We start from the raw sequence: 13,254 nt of genomic DNA on the forward strand, positions 1-13,254 counted from the left end.
ATCACAGCCAACATGTATGTACAACTGAGAAGCAAGGAGGTTGGTGACACTTATCATTGTGAAACTAAGTGATTAATCTGTGAAGGTATGACAAACGTAAGTGAACTTCGTCGTAAATTCAGTAAAGTGCTGATCACAGCCAACATGTATGTACAACTGAGAAGCAAGGAGGTTGGTGACACTTATCATTGTGAAACTAAGTGATTAATCTGTGAAGGTATGACAAACGTAAGTGAACTTCGTCATAAATTCAGTAAAGTGCTGATCACAGCCAACATGTATGTACAACTGAGAAGCAAGGAGGTTGGTGACACTTATCATTGTGAAACTAAGTGATTAATCAGTGAAGGTATGACAAACGTAAGTGAACTTCGTCAGAAATTCAGTAAAGTGGTTCGTCTCTACAAGTGAGGCACTTAACTTATGAACCTGTATGAAAAATTAAGACAAAGTGACCTTTCACATGTTACACTGTACTAATTACGTGTTCCGAAATCATAACACGTCCGTCGTAAAACTTCAGCTTGCCAGTACTTCTCCTCTAAATTCACAGTCATTTAAATGCTTGAACGATATTCTAACTGCAGATGGCTTTGGATGGTAAATAAATAGGTTACATTTAGTTGAATGGCTCCATACCTCTTGCTGGTACAATGCACTTTGCCTCTGAAGCTGGGCGTTAGCTTACTTCAAAGCTTCTAAGGCTCCGCAACAACTTTAAAACGTTTCCTTAATGTTCTTGAAACACAAACTTCGACGCTACAACACTTGAATTAAAGATGAAGCTTCTTTTACTGAATAACTCATGGAACGAATTCGTATGGGCACTTCTAGTACTCGAGAGAATACAGAAGTAATTGCTAGGCAGCGGTCCTCGACGGTTTAGGTGACGTCGCATTGTTGTTAGCATACCCTGTGATCAACATAAAATAGCAACCTCACTAATAGCAATCCCAGCAAATACAGAGCACATTATTTTATAGGAACGTCGATATCAATAGGTAAAGAAGCACTGCAGTAAAATTTTTAGTAATTTAAATATGTGTCAGACGAAATAATCATGCCTTACTATTGAAAGATATACAGCAGTGTCTAAAGGATGAAAACGCCAGAATAACTAATAAATTCACTAAGAATTTATCAATTAAAAATACTCCAAGCTTTTAATTCAATTTATTTAACCAATAACAGAGTTATACTTCTTTGTTACGATGGAAGGCCAACTCAGTGACACAAAACAGTTGGCATCAGTTTCCAAAATGCGCTCGTTTTCACAGACGAAAGAAAATTCCAGCAGCATGACCCTGTTATGACTACAGACACTATGTATGTGTAATCTACAAGCGAGAAAGATCGCTAACATCGTTGTCGTTGTGGATCTCAGCAACTGAAAGGGATACAGCATTCTACAATTCTATCTGTCTGCTCTGTCCCACGACGTCATATCTGGGGAATAGTGGATAGTTTACACGAAATACTACGACAAATACAGATAACATTTAATAAGAGCCCGATGACATTCTTCAAGACGGCGACAGCAATATAGACCATTACAATAAAAAATAAACATAAAACATTTTGTGTAGGAGGCGCTGTACAGCTTTAATGAATGTGAAGAACTGACATATGCACCACGCAGCTGTAACGGCATATTTTGTTACAGACGAACGATTTCGGTCTACAACCAGAAAATCATCGGGTCCAAAAACCATCTCTCATATGCGTTTGTTTAATTGGAACAGCAGTTAGCAGATGTACAAAGCTCCATCATTGATATTATCTATATATGTGGAATATTTGGAAAAAACGTTGTCGAGTTTAAATGGACGTAATGTTATGAATGTACAGCTAGTATCAATGACGGGACAATGTACATCGGATAACTGCTATTCCATTTACTCAGACGGATAGCTGAGACGGTTTTTGGACACTATGATGGTCTGGTCCTAGACCGAAATCGATCGTATCTGTTACAATATACCGTTGTGTATTGTATAACGCACTTCTTAACAAACAAAAAACCAGTCAACATATCAAAGAAATTATCGGGACAATCGCAGAAATGGGAGAGTTGTGTATGGGGACATACTAAAAAGATTACTAAACCTAAGAATATTTAAGAACTTCTCTAGAATATACTGAATGAAAATATATAGTAAACACAAAATTGGATTCGAATAATTCGCTTGACAATACCGACGAAATGAAGACTGTGGTACTAGACACCTCCACAAAACAACATAACTGAAATATAGCACACACACATTCTTCAGGAATGATGTAAACGAAAACATAAAAAAAGCCTAATCGCAGCGTACGCTGTACCTATATAGCTTTAACAGACAGCGACAACAGAGCAGCTACAAATATCTCTAAATTTAAAAGAAAAAAGTGCAAAAATGGCTTGACCTGTAGCTCAAAGGAAGTCAGCGATATCACACACAGCTCCAGAAAACGACACATTTGAAAAATATCGCATAGGAGCTTACATGTGATAAACATAAAAATATAAAAAAATAACACACAAATGGTATCGCAGTATATACTAATCATGCAAGGATGACGCACATGAATTTCTCCAGAATAAAGCGAACAAAAGAAACAAAAAGACATACACATAGACAATCGGTATCATGTTTTGTGTGAACTCTATTCCTAAACCGAGGACAGAGATTTAAAACAACACCCACATAACATCAACTTAATCGAAAAATTATATACACACATTCCTTTAGAATAAACCGAAAGGAAAGAAGTACAAAAAACTGCAGTCACACTACAAACGGAAGTATATGGCTCACAAACCGAAAACAAATAATTCACCAATAAATAACAAAACCTCGATCTAATTCAGCAAACCAAATACTACGAACGACAAAAAAAAAAAAAAAAAAAAAAAAAACAATTATGGTTCAAATGGTTCTGAGTACTACGGGACTGAACTACTGAGGTCATCAGTCCCCTAAAACTTAGAACTACTTAAACCTAACTGACCTAAGGACACCACACACACCCATGCCCGAGGCAGGATTCGAACCTGAGACCGTAGCGGTTGCGCGGTTTCAGACTGTAGCGCGTAGAACCGCTCGGCCACAAACAATTATGCAGTGCGAGAGTGAGCGACCGCTAAAACTAAACTGAGCCTCTTAGGAACAGTGGATTTCATAAACGCAGCATCTCAAAGAGTCACATTCGAAAAACGACCAAATAGTTGTAAATTAAAAAAATTATGAATAATATGACCACCAGAAATACAATTTCGTTAGGGCTAACCTCACTCTCGACGAACTTCCCACATTAAAAAGACAGCTAAATAACTATAAGAATCAAATGACAATCGTAATCACAAATCGTTCACTCACAAACATTTTATCTTATGCTCTGAAGGTCCTGCGTACCCTTACCCTGCGAAATCGTGCGATATGCAGAAAGAAACAGACAAATATTTGTCGAAAAACAGAATAAAAATATAATCGTTACTGGTTTCAGCACGCCAGTTTAATCTGTGGTCTCAGGTTTCACCCAAACCAAACCCTCGTATGTCGCAAAGTATTTGGAAAAACGTCATAGTTTACAGACATCACAGATTACACTGGTGAGTAACACAACCACAGGCTAACTTTTAATAACAGTTCGCTTACATCCAATTCAACATAAAGTCATGACGTCACATAGAATGTCATGGGTCAAAGCAAACGGGTGGAAAAGGATAATGCGCTTGACATGTTTGCCATTGAGGAACTAAGAAATTAGTTTGAGAATACAAAAAGAAAGTGCATGAACTACGCCAAATAGTATAGAAATCTGTCTGAAAAAGCAAGCACTTAATATCTGAATCTCCATGAAAAACTTAAACAAAATGGTGTTTCACGTTATATACTGTTAATAACATCAGGCTCTGTAATCACATCACACTCTACCACATGCTTCAACTTGATTGTATTTCTTCACTAAGGACACAGACAATTAAAAGATTCTACGCTATTCTAACTACAGATGATTCCGAAAGGTGAGTAAATCAGATACGCGAATAACTCATACCTCTTGCAGGTACAATGCTCCTCGGTTCTGAAGCTGGGTGTTCGCTTCGTTCAAAATTTCTAAAGCTCCCCAAGAACTTTAAAATGTTTCGATAGTTGTTCTCGAAACACAAAATTCACTCTACAACACTTGAATCAAAGCTGAAGCTTATTTCACTCAATAACTCATACAGCGAATTCGGATAGGCGCTTCTAGTACTCGAGAGAATACGGAAGTAATTGCTAGGCAACGGTCCTCGACGGTTTATGTGACATGTCATTGTTGTTAGCATACCCTATGACCAACATAGAGACAACGGGAAGAACATTTTATAAGAACGACGACAGAAATTGTTAAACTACTACTTAAATAAAATTTTTAATAAGTTAAATATATGTTGCAGCTTTTCAGGTAATAGCATCGCTTTGAAGCGACGTCGGACGCCCATGTCCTCGATCCCGCATACACGTAACATGTTTAAATGTCTTCACACGCTCAAAAATTAATTCTCTCAGCGCAGCGAACATTCACCATTTTTTTGTCCGTTTGTGTAATACCGCAAACACATTTTCTGGTGTATTAACTTCCTATATCTTTCGTTGAATCTCTCCGTCAAGAAAATGGAAGATCCGTCACTGAGACGGATCTCATGAGCAATAGGTACTTTTATTCCGCATACACATGTGGAGAAAAGCTGAGACCACCCAGTAGCGCCACTATGAGAATGCAAATCGTGTTTGTTTTAAATACACACAAAAAATTTCGTGAGCGGTTTGAGATTGAACAGGGTGAGTTGATGTTAGTCAAGGGACATTTATCAGCTCTACAACCAGTAAGAATGAGACAGTTTAGTAGGATTACGGAAAGCTTGATGTTACTTCTGCGATATTGCGGTCTGGGGTGTGGTTTCAATTGACAGCACGAACACTCTTGTGGTTATCCGATGAACCTTGACTGCAATACTGGACGACAGTCATGAACAGCATTCCGGCCTGTGTTATCCAACACGATAACGCTCTGCCACATACCGCTGTGGTAACCCAAAGTGCTCTACAAAATGTCGACATGTTGCTTTGGCCTGCTTGATCACCAGATCTGTCTCCAGTCGAGCAATGTGGGACATCATCGGGCAACAATTCCAACCTCATTACACAGCCAGGATTGTATCGTGTATTGGCCGACCAATAGCGACGAATACCAAGAGCAATAGCAACCGCTAGAAACTGAGAGATGTAACAAATATAATTTCAGGAAAGATTAGTCACTTCAGATGGTGGGTCGTGTTGTGACAGTTTCCGCTCTTTGTAGTAACTCATTTGACTAACTAGTATGAACAAGGGGAACCAACTGCTAATACGACCTTCCGCCGGTACCTGGCAAGGGGAGAAGAATAAGATGAGAGAGGTGTCGACACGCAGTTACGATAATTTTGCCATCTCTTCCAGCTTATGTAACGCACCACCACTGCCGCAGCAGTCCTAAACGCTTGACAGGGATATGTGAACTAGTGAGGGCATCACGCAAATATCTACGTCGACTGCTGCAGCAAATGCTATGCAACTGCTAAATGTAGACAATATGTACATAGATGTGTAGAGATTTTCAACTGCAATGAGACGCCGGGCAAATATAACAAAGTAATCCTGAAAAGCCAACGAAAAAAAAAGGAATGTGTTTTCATCTGAAACACACTGTGCAGAGATTATTAACTCCAAAGCAAATTCAGTTAAGTAAGGAAAGGTGGAAATAATGCAAAACTCCCTTCTAGAGAACATCTAAAATGTGAATAGTCGATCATTAGTCACATTCACCGAACTTTAGTAGAATTACTGCTTCATCATGTAACGACGAATTTTGAACCTTTCAGACTAAGAAATTATTAAAAACAGTAGTTGCCTACACAGCTAATGCAAATCATAACTGTAAATGGATAAGAACAGAAAAGCCTACGTGCCTACCACAGTGGTACATAGCAAAATGTTACGGCTTGTCAAGCCCAAATTCTCCTGCTTCCTCACCATTGCGACCCTAAGCTTATCGTCCTATCTCCAGTTTATCCTTTCAAAGCAGACGTTCTACTGTCAATTGCCGGCAGTGAAGTGCTCCAATCTCATCATAAAATACCTTCAATATTTCATTTTGAAAAATTCACAAGAGTTTTTAACTTTATTAATGTGCGTCGGTCTGTTTCAGTAACTAATAAAAGTGTAAATACTAAGATTTCCAATTTGCTCAGCGGTACAGTGGGTATGTGGCGGATTACAAATCACGACGGTCCAAGTACCAATCCGGGATGGGTCCGAAGACATTTTTTTACACATAACTGTTCTTTCACGCTTGACAATGATTTGTTAATGTTAGTAATGCGAGGTCGAATTATGAGTCGTATTCCCTGTTAAACTGCAGGGCCGCTTACAGCAGACTGGATAAATCAGTTGAGAAGTCGCAAAATAGCAACGGGACCATGGCTAGAAAACTACTGTGTAGTTCGAACCACCTTTCAGGTTGATGACTGCTTTATCGTTATATGTGCACATGACATAGGTTTCCTTTGTATCGTTGGGTAACATTGTTGTTGTTGTGGTCTTCAGTCCAGAGACTGGTTTGATGCAACTCTCCAAGCTACTCTATCCTGTGCAAGCTTCTTCATCTCCCAGTACCTAAATCCTTCTGAATCTGATTGTTGTATTCATCTCTTGGTCTCCCTCTACGATTTTTACCCTCCACGCTGCCCTCCAATACTAAATTGGTGATCCGTTGATGCCTCAGAACATGTCCTACCAAACGATCCCTTCTTCTAGCCAAATGTGCCACAAACTTCTGTTCTCCCCAATCCTATTCAACACCTCCTCATTAGTTATGTGATCTATGCATCTAATCTTCAGCACTCTTCTGTAGCACCAGATTTCGAAAGCTTGTATTCTCTTCTTGTCTAAGCTGTTTATCGTCCACGTATCACTTCCATACATGGCTACACTCCGTACAAAGACTTTCAGAAACGACTTCCTGACACTTAAATCTATACTCGATGTTAACAAATTTCTCTTCTTCAGAAACGCTTTACTTGCCATTGCCAGTCTACATTTTATATCTCCTCTACTTCGACCATCCTCAGTTATTTTTCTCCCCAAATAGCAAAACTCCTTTACAACTTTAAGTGTCTCTTCCTAATCTAATACCCCCAGCATCACCCGACTTAATTCGACTACACTCCAACTATCCTCGTTTTGCTTTTGTTGATGTTCGTCTGATATCCTCCTTTCAAGACACTGTCCATTCCGTTCAACTGCTCTTCCAAGTCCTTTGCTGTCTCTGACAGAATTACAATGTCATCGGTGAACCTTAAAGTTTTTATTTCTTCTCCATGGATTTTAATACCTACTCTGAATTTTTATTTTATTTCCTTCACTGCTTGCTGAATATACAGATTGAATAACATCGGGAGAGGCTACAACCCTGTCTCACTCTCTTCCCAACCAGTGCCTCCCTTTCATGACCCTCAACTCTTATAACTGCCATTTGGTTTCTATACAAATAGTAAATAGCCTTTCGCTCCCTATATTTTACCCCTGCCACCTTCAGAATTTGAAAGAGAGTATTCCAGTCAATATTGTCAAAAGCTTTCTCTAAGTCTACAAATGTTAGAAACGTAGGTTTGACTTTCCTTAACCTAGCTTCTAAGATAAGTCGTAGGGTCCGTATTGCCTCATGTGTTCCAATATTTCTACAGAATCCAAACTGATCTTCCCCAAGGTCGTCTTCTACTAGTTTTTCCATTCGTCTGTAAAGAATTCGCGTAAGTATTTTGCAGCAGTGACTTATTAAACTGATAGTTTGGTAATTTTCACATCTGTCAACACCTGCTTTCTTTGGGATTGGAATTATTATATTATTCTTGAAGTCTCAGGGTATTTCGCCGGTCTCATACATCTTGTTCACCAGATGGTAGAGTTTTGGCATTGTTTCGACTTAGGTCTTTCAGTGCTCTGTCAAACTCTTCACGCAGTATCGTATCTCCCATTTTATTTTCATCCTCTTCCATTTCCATAAAATAATCTTCAAGAACATCGCCCCTGTATAGACCCTCTATATACTCCTTCCACCTTTCTGCTTTCCCTTCTTTTCTTAGAACTGGGTTTCCATCTGAGCTCTTGATATTCATGCAAGTGGTTCTCTTTTCTCCAAAGGTCTCTTTAATTTTCCTGTAGGCAGGATCTATCTTACCCCTCATGAGATAAGCCTCTACGTCCTTATATTTGTCCTCTAGCCATCCCTGATTAGCCATTTTGCACTTCCTGTCGATCTCATTTTTGAGACGTTTGTATTCCTTTTTGCCTGCTTCACTTGCTGCATTTTTGTATTTTCTCCTTTTGAGTGATAAACGGAATATATACTTCCACCAAACGAAGCAAGTGAATAAAATTACACTAAATAAATATCCTTATTTTCTGAGAATACGGATAAAGTAATATAACTGGGTGGTGCATTAGATAATACCACAGAAATGTATGAAAACTTAACTGCGTGTCCTGAGATTTATACAATACTCACCCACTTTTCAAGTTGTTAAATTGTTCATAATATGACAGACAGATTAACGTTAACATATAATAAAAATTAACTCATTATGTTTGTAAAATAGACAAGTATTTGCACCAATACATTTACAATGAGGAGGAAAGATGACGAGGAAAGTGACAAGTGAAGGATGTCAGTAAAACCACGAATATTAATTTGACAAAGATGGTCGTTTTTCACTCTGTTCCGCTACATGTTAACAGGTATCATTTTTATGATTGTACTTTTTTAAGCTAGATAACGTATTCCATATCATATCTTTTTCAAATAGAAATAAATTTTATTTATCAAGAAAGTAAATAAAAAATACTATTGTGCTTCTGTAGGTGCCACACTACACACATGCATATATTACTGAGAGGGGGATTTTTACGAGTAAAGGACAGAGCAGTCACTGTAAAACTCATAGTTTATTATCATGAAGCACCAACATATGTTTCACTGAGATAAGCAAGTGAAAATTTAATGAAATGACGAAGGATTGTAGTCATGGAATCTAACTTTGTGTCAGGTGAGTGAGCATAGTAAATATATAATCACGAGCATAGGTCGTGGATACTGCAAGAATGGGGTGTGGTTAAGGAAAGAAACCGGAAAAATAAGCTCGAACATCAGCAGAATCATTAAAGTGTATGACACAAGTAACTGTATGGCTGAGAATGTTAAAATTGTACAGTTAGGCCCTCATGGAAATTAACTACAATCGACTTGGTAATTCTATTGAAAGCTCATTCTTACCACTCTCATACAGCATGGATGCAGTAAGCAGGGGTGATAACAGTTGAGCCTGGCTTGATCTCTGCACTCCGAACTACAATGGAAACATCGATTTGGGTGCAAGTGTTATCTGACAGCATTTTCTTCTCAGTCGCCTGTCCACAAGTATTTATTCTTCATTCTGCTAGCAATAAGTGTTATCTATTTTAACCACTTATAACTTGCCTGTTTGTACAAGTGTAGAAAAATCGCTGGCAAATTGTTTTGTACGTAAGTTAAACAAACTCGTACTCCTGCGGATTTTGTTATCATTAATCAATAATTCCAAGATGCGGTGAGGAGGACAGAAAACTTCTCCCAGTCCATGACAGGATTCTGAAGCTGACGAACTGAAAGACTTACACGCAGCTACACATAGGTATGAACGTGCTCTCCAGTCAGAAAATTGGTTACAAGTGTTTTAAACTAACATTCCTGCGTAGCACGTCTGCTGAGACAAACGGTTGTACTAACGGTCTAACTTCTCTGAAAGCTAGAACTGGTTTAGGTTTCAATTTTTCCTGAAAGGAATCCTCCCAGTGTTCCAAGCAAGACTGTTTTTTACGCAGATAGCCACTCCTCAGTCACCCGTCGAGGGGAGCTGGGACCAAACGAATTCTGCATTCTTTACCTGCTTTCGAGCGTAGTTTTCAGCACTGAACGAATTTATTACTCTGCTTGATCCTTCACGTAATCTTCCTTATTGTGAGCCACCTACAAAAAGCTCGCCATGACTGCAGAAAATGACTGCATTAACTGTTATTAAAGGTATGTAAGAGAAGAGTTAAATTAGCTGTGCAGTCACTGGCAATACTAAATATCATCTGCATTATTAGACAGCATTAAAGCGTTGACTACATTGACCATGAGGATGTGCATATGACATTAAACGCTTCGTATGAGTTTAGGGATAAACTGCTGTGTAACATCACCTTCTCATTGTGAGTAAAATGGATGCTGAAGAAATTGTGCTGATGATTTTGATGTTTGGCTTGTGGGGCGCACAGCTGCGCGGTCATCAACGTCCTTACAAAGCCCCAATTTTTACATTGTCCAATTTCTACCTAATCCAAGCCAGCTTTTGGTTGATGGTGACGATGGAATGATGAGGACAACACAAACACCCTGTCCCCAAGCAGAGAAAATCACCAATCCAGCCGGGAATCGAATCCGGGAACCGTGATCCAGAGGCAGCCACGCTAACCACCACACCACGAGCTGCGGACAAATTGTGCTGAGCTTCACCTGTAGCAAAAGTTTGTTAAGGACATTCTAACTGGGACATGGGTATCGTTTTTGCCTTTCGTTTCACGTACTCATCGTCTGATTAATATCATGCACTGGATTATAAGCGTAAAGGCCGGCCGCGGTGGCCGTGCGGTTCTGGCCCTGCAGTCCGGAACCGCGGGACTGCTACGGTAGCAGGTTTGAATCCTGCCTCGGGAATGGGTGTGTTTGATGTCCTTAGGTTGGTTAGGTTTAAGTAGTTCTAGGGGACTTATGACCTAAGATGTTGAGTCCCATAGTGCTCAGAGCCATTTGAACCATTTTTTAAGGGTGAATCTGGCTCCAAAGTAAAAACCAAGAAAATACACAAGCGCACTTGTCTACAAGCCTCCTCACATTCGCTTTTATGTAATGGTGTACTGGTAAATTTATTTCTGGATACGAACCGTCTCGTTCTGCATATGGATTCAAATCCAGGTCATGCAGACTGTCTGACGGAAACTAACAGGCATTCCTGACTAGGTATACCTAGAGTGATATACCTCGATTTTAGACAGTATCAGTTAGCCAATATAAACTTTAAATTACATAACGTAAACATTTTTAACGGACACAAACTCCTATCCAGCATCTGTTTTCCCTGTTAACGAACAACGAAAGATGTTAAATATTGCTTCTTCACAAGTAACTTCCTTGAATTGCCATGAAGTAAAGCTTTGTGCTGGACCGGGATTCAAACCCTGAAACTAATCGGATTACTACCGAAGCACCATCAACTGTGAAATATCGGATTTTCTCGGCAGTAGCTATTAGTTTTAACTGAAATGACGAGACGAAACATTAAATCTTTCCTTCAAGGACTCCAACCCGGCACCTATCGATGGTATATTCTAGAGAAAACGAACGTTAAATACGAGTTTGTTACAATACCAACGACGTGTGACCGTGTTTGAACTATACATAATATGACGAAGAGTTCAGTGCTGACTGACAATCGAACCTCACACATAACGTTGTTGACTACACACAAAGGGACGTCAGCTACCGAATTTTTCTCCACTAGCAGCTCGGAATAACATCATTGAACTTACAGTGATCTCGCAAATAGTTCTCTGTCTCACTGGGAGTAAAAAACGTCAGTTATCGTTCGTGTTGACAACGATTGAAAATACATTAAAAATCAAAATTTTTACCTACCAGCAGATAGGTGTTCTCATGTTGAGCTTGATAATAGATAATGAAAACATTAGTGCCGCGCAAGGATTCGAACACATTCACGCGCAATATGTGGAGATGTTGTGGAATGAGCAGTTTGAACAAACAACAAATTGTAGATGAGCTGTATAATAACGAGGGGAAAAAATTCCGCTTTAAGTGCGGTCTGAGTTTCATTCCCAGTTCGGAACTAATTTTATCGACATACAGCAGCTCAACGAATAGATGGAATAAGTGTTCTGTGACCCTACAGAGCGTTAGTAACTATTATAAGAAAGGTTACTGGTGATAGAGTTTCTACATGTCGCCACTCCTGGCTTTATTGTGGTTCAACCTAACGTCTGCTTGGTAGAGAAGGAATATCATGTTTAATGTGAATTTCAGACCACAGTGCTGTTATATCTTCTGTAGTTGGCGTAGCCAGAAGAGAATAGAATCTTTCTCTCCCTATCACAAATCATCAGCAGAAATTGGAGTCGAACCACACCATAAATATATGAAACTATCATCAATCCAACAGACCACCACATCCTCGTCTCTGTGACACATTTACGGCACACTGGATAAGGATTCTGACACACAAGGTCCCTGTAGTGGTTTGCAGGATGTTCAGTACATTCATTTACTTGGTTGACCGAATCACCATGAACTAGCTGCCCCGGCTATCCGATGCATACATTCGACTCTATTTTGCAATCACCGAAATAAAATCATGTAACTTGCCACGTACACAGAACTGTCAACAGTGTAGGATGCATTTATTTTAATAGAAAGTGTTTTTTTCACTTGAGCTACTGTATTGCGCTATCTGTTTGTTGAAAACGTCGTGCAGTGCAAAAGAAAAGCTGTAATTGTCTGACTCCCAGAAGTCTAGATCAGGCCATATGCATTATCTCACAGCACTGTGGTATGTGGAAGTTCTGGAGGAATTGTTGTATACTTCTGTAGCTGCTGTAGCTACGTCTCAGGTACTAGCCTAACGATAAGAGTCATGCCCTGTAGATAAGGCATTGCGAGTTCGAGCTCATTCACTGCTACATTTTTTAAAACGCAATTCTGTTGTCTGCTGAAGTTATCAATCTAATGGAACATTGGACATAATCCCATTCACTTCTCAGCCCAAAATAGTCGCAAGTGCAAAAAGGGCTAACTTCTGCGACATTTCGTTCTTTTCAGGTTTAATAGACGGCCAGGCAGCAGGTGCATCTCGTAACTTTTGTATTATGTATGGGTTGAGCACATCGTACCAAAATACGTTAGAAAAGTATTTTCTACATTAGCTGTCGTGTGATAGAGGCATTTTATTCTTCTTCAAAACCTGTTTGACAGCTTTAACTTAGCAAAAGTTTTCTACATGGCTGTAATCAATAAACTGCATGTGCATTGTCAGACTGTTATAGATAACGTCAGAGAATTCACATAAATCGTTGGTGACTAATCTCTCTCTCATATTTGCTA

The sequence above is a fragment of the Schistocerca piceifrons genome, chromosome 5 (assembly GCF_021461385.2).
Source record: "Schistocerca piceifrons isolate TAMUIC-IGC-003096 chromosome 5, iqSchPice1.1, whole genome shotgun sequence".
Lineage (NCBI taxonomy): Eukaryota > Metazoa > Arthropoda > Insecta > Orthoptera > Acrididae > Schistocerca > Schistocerca piceifrons.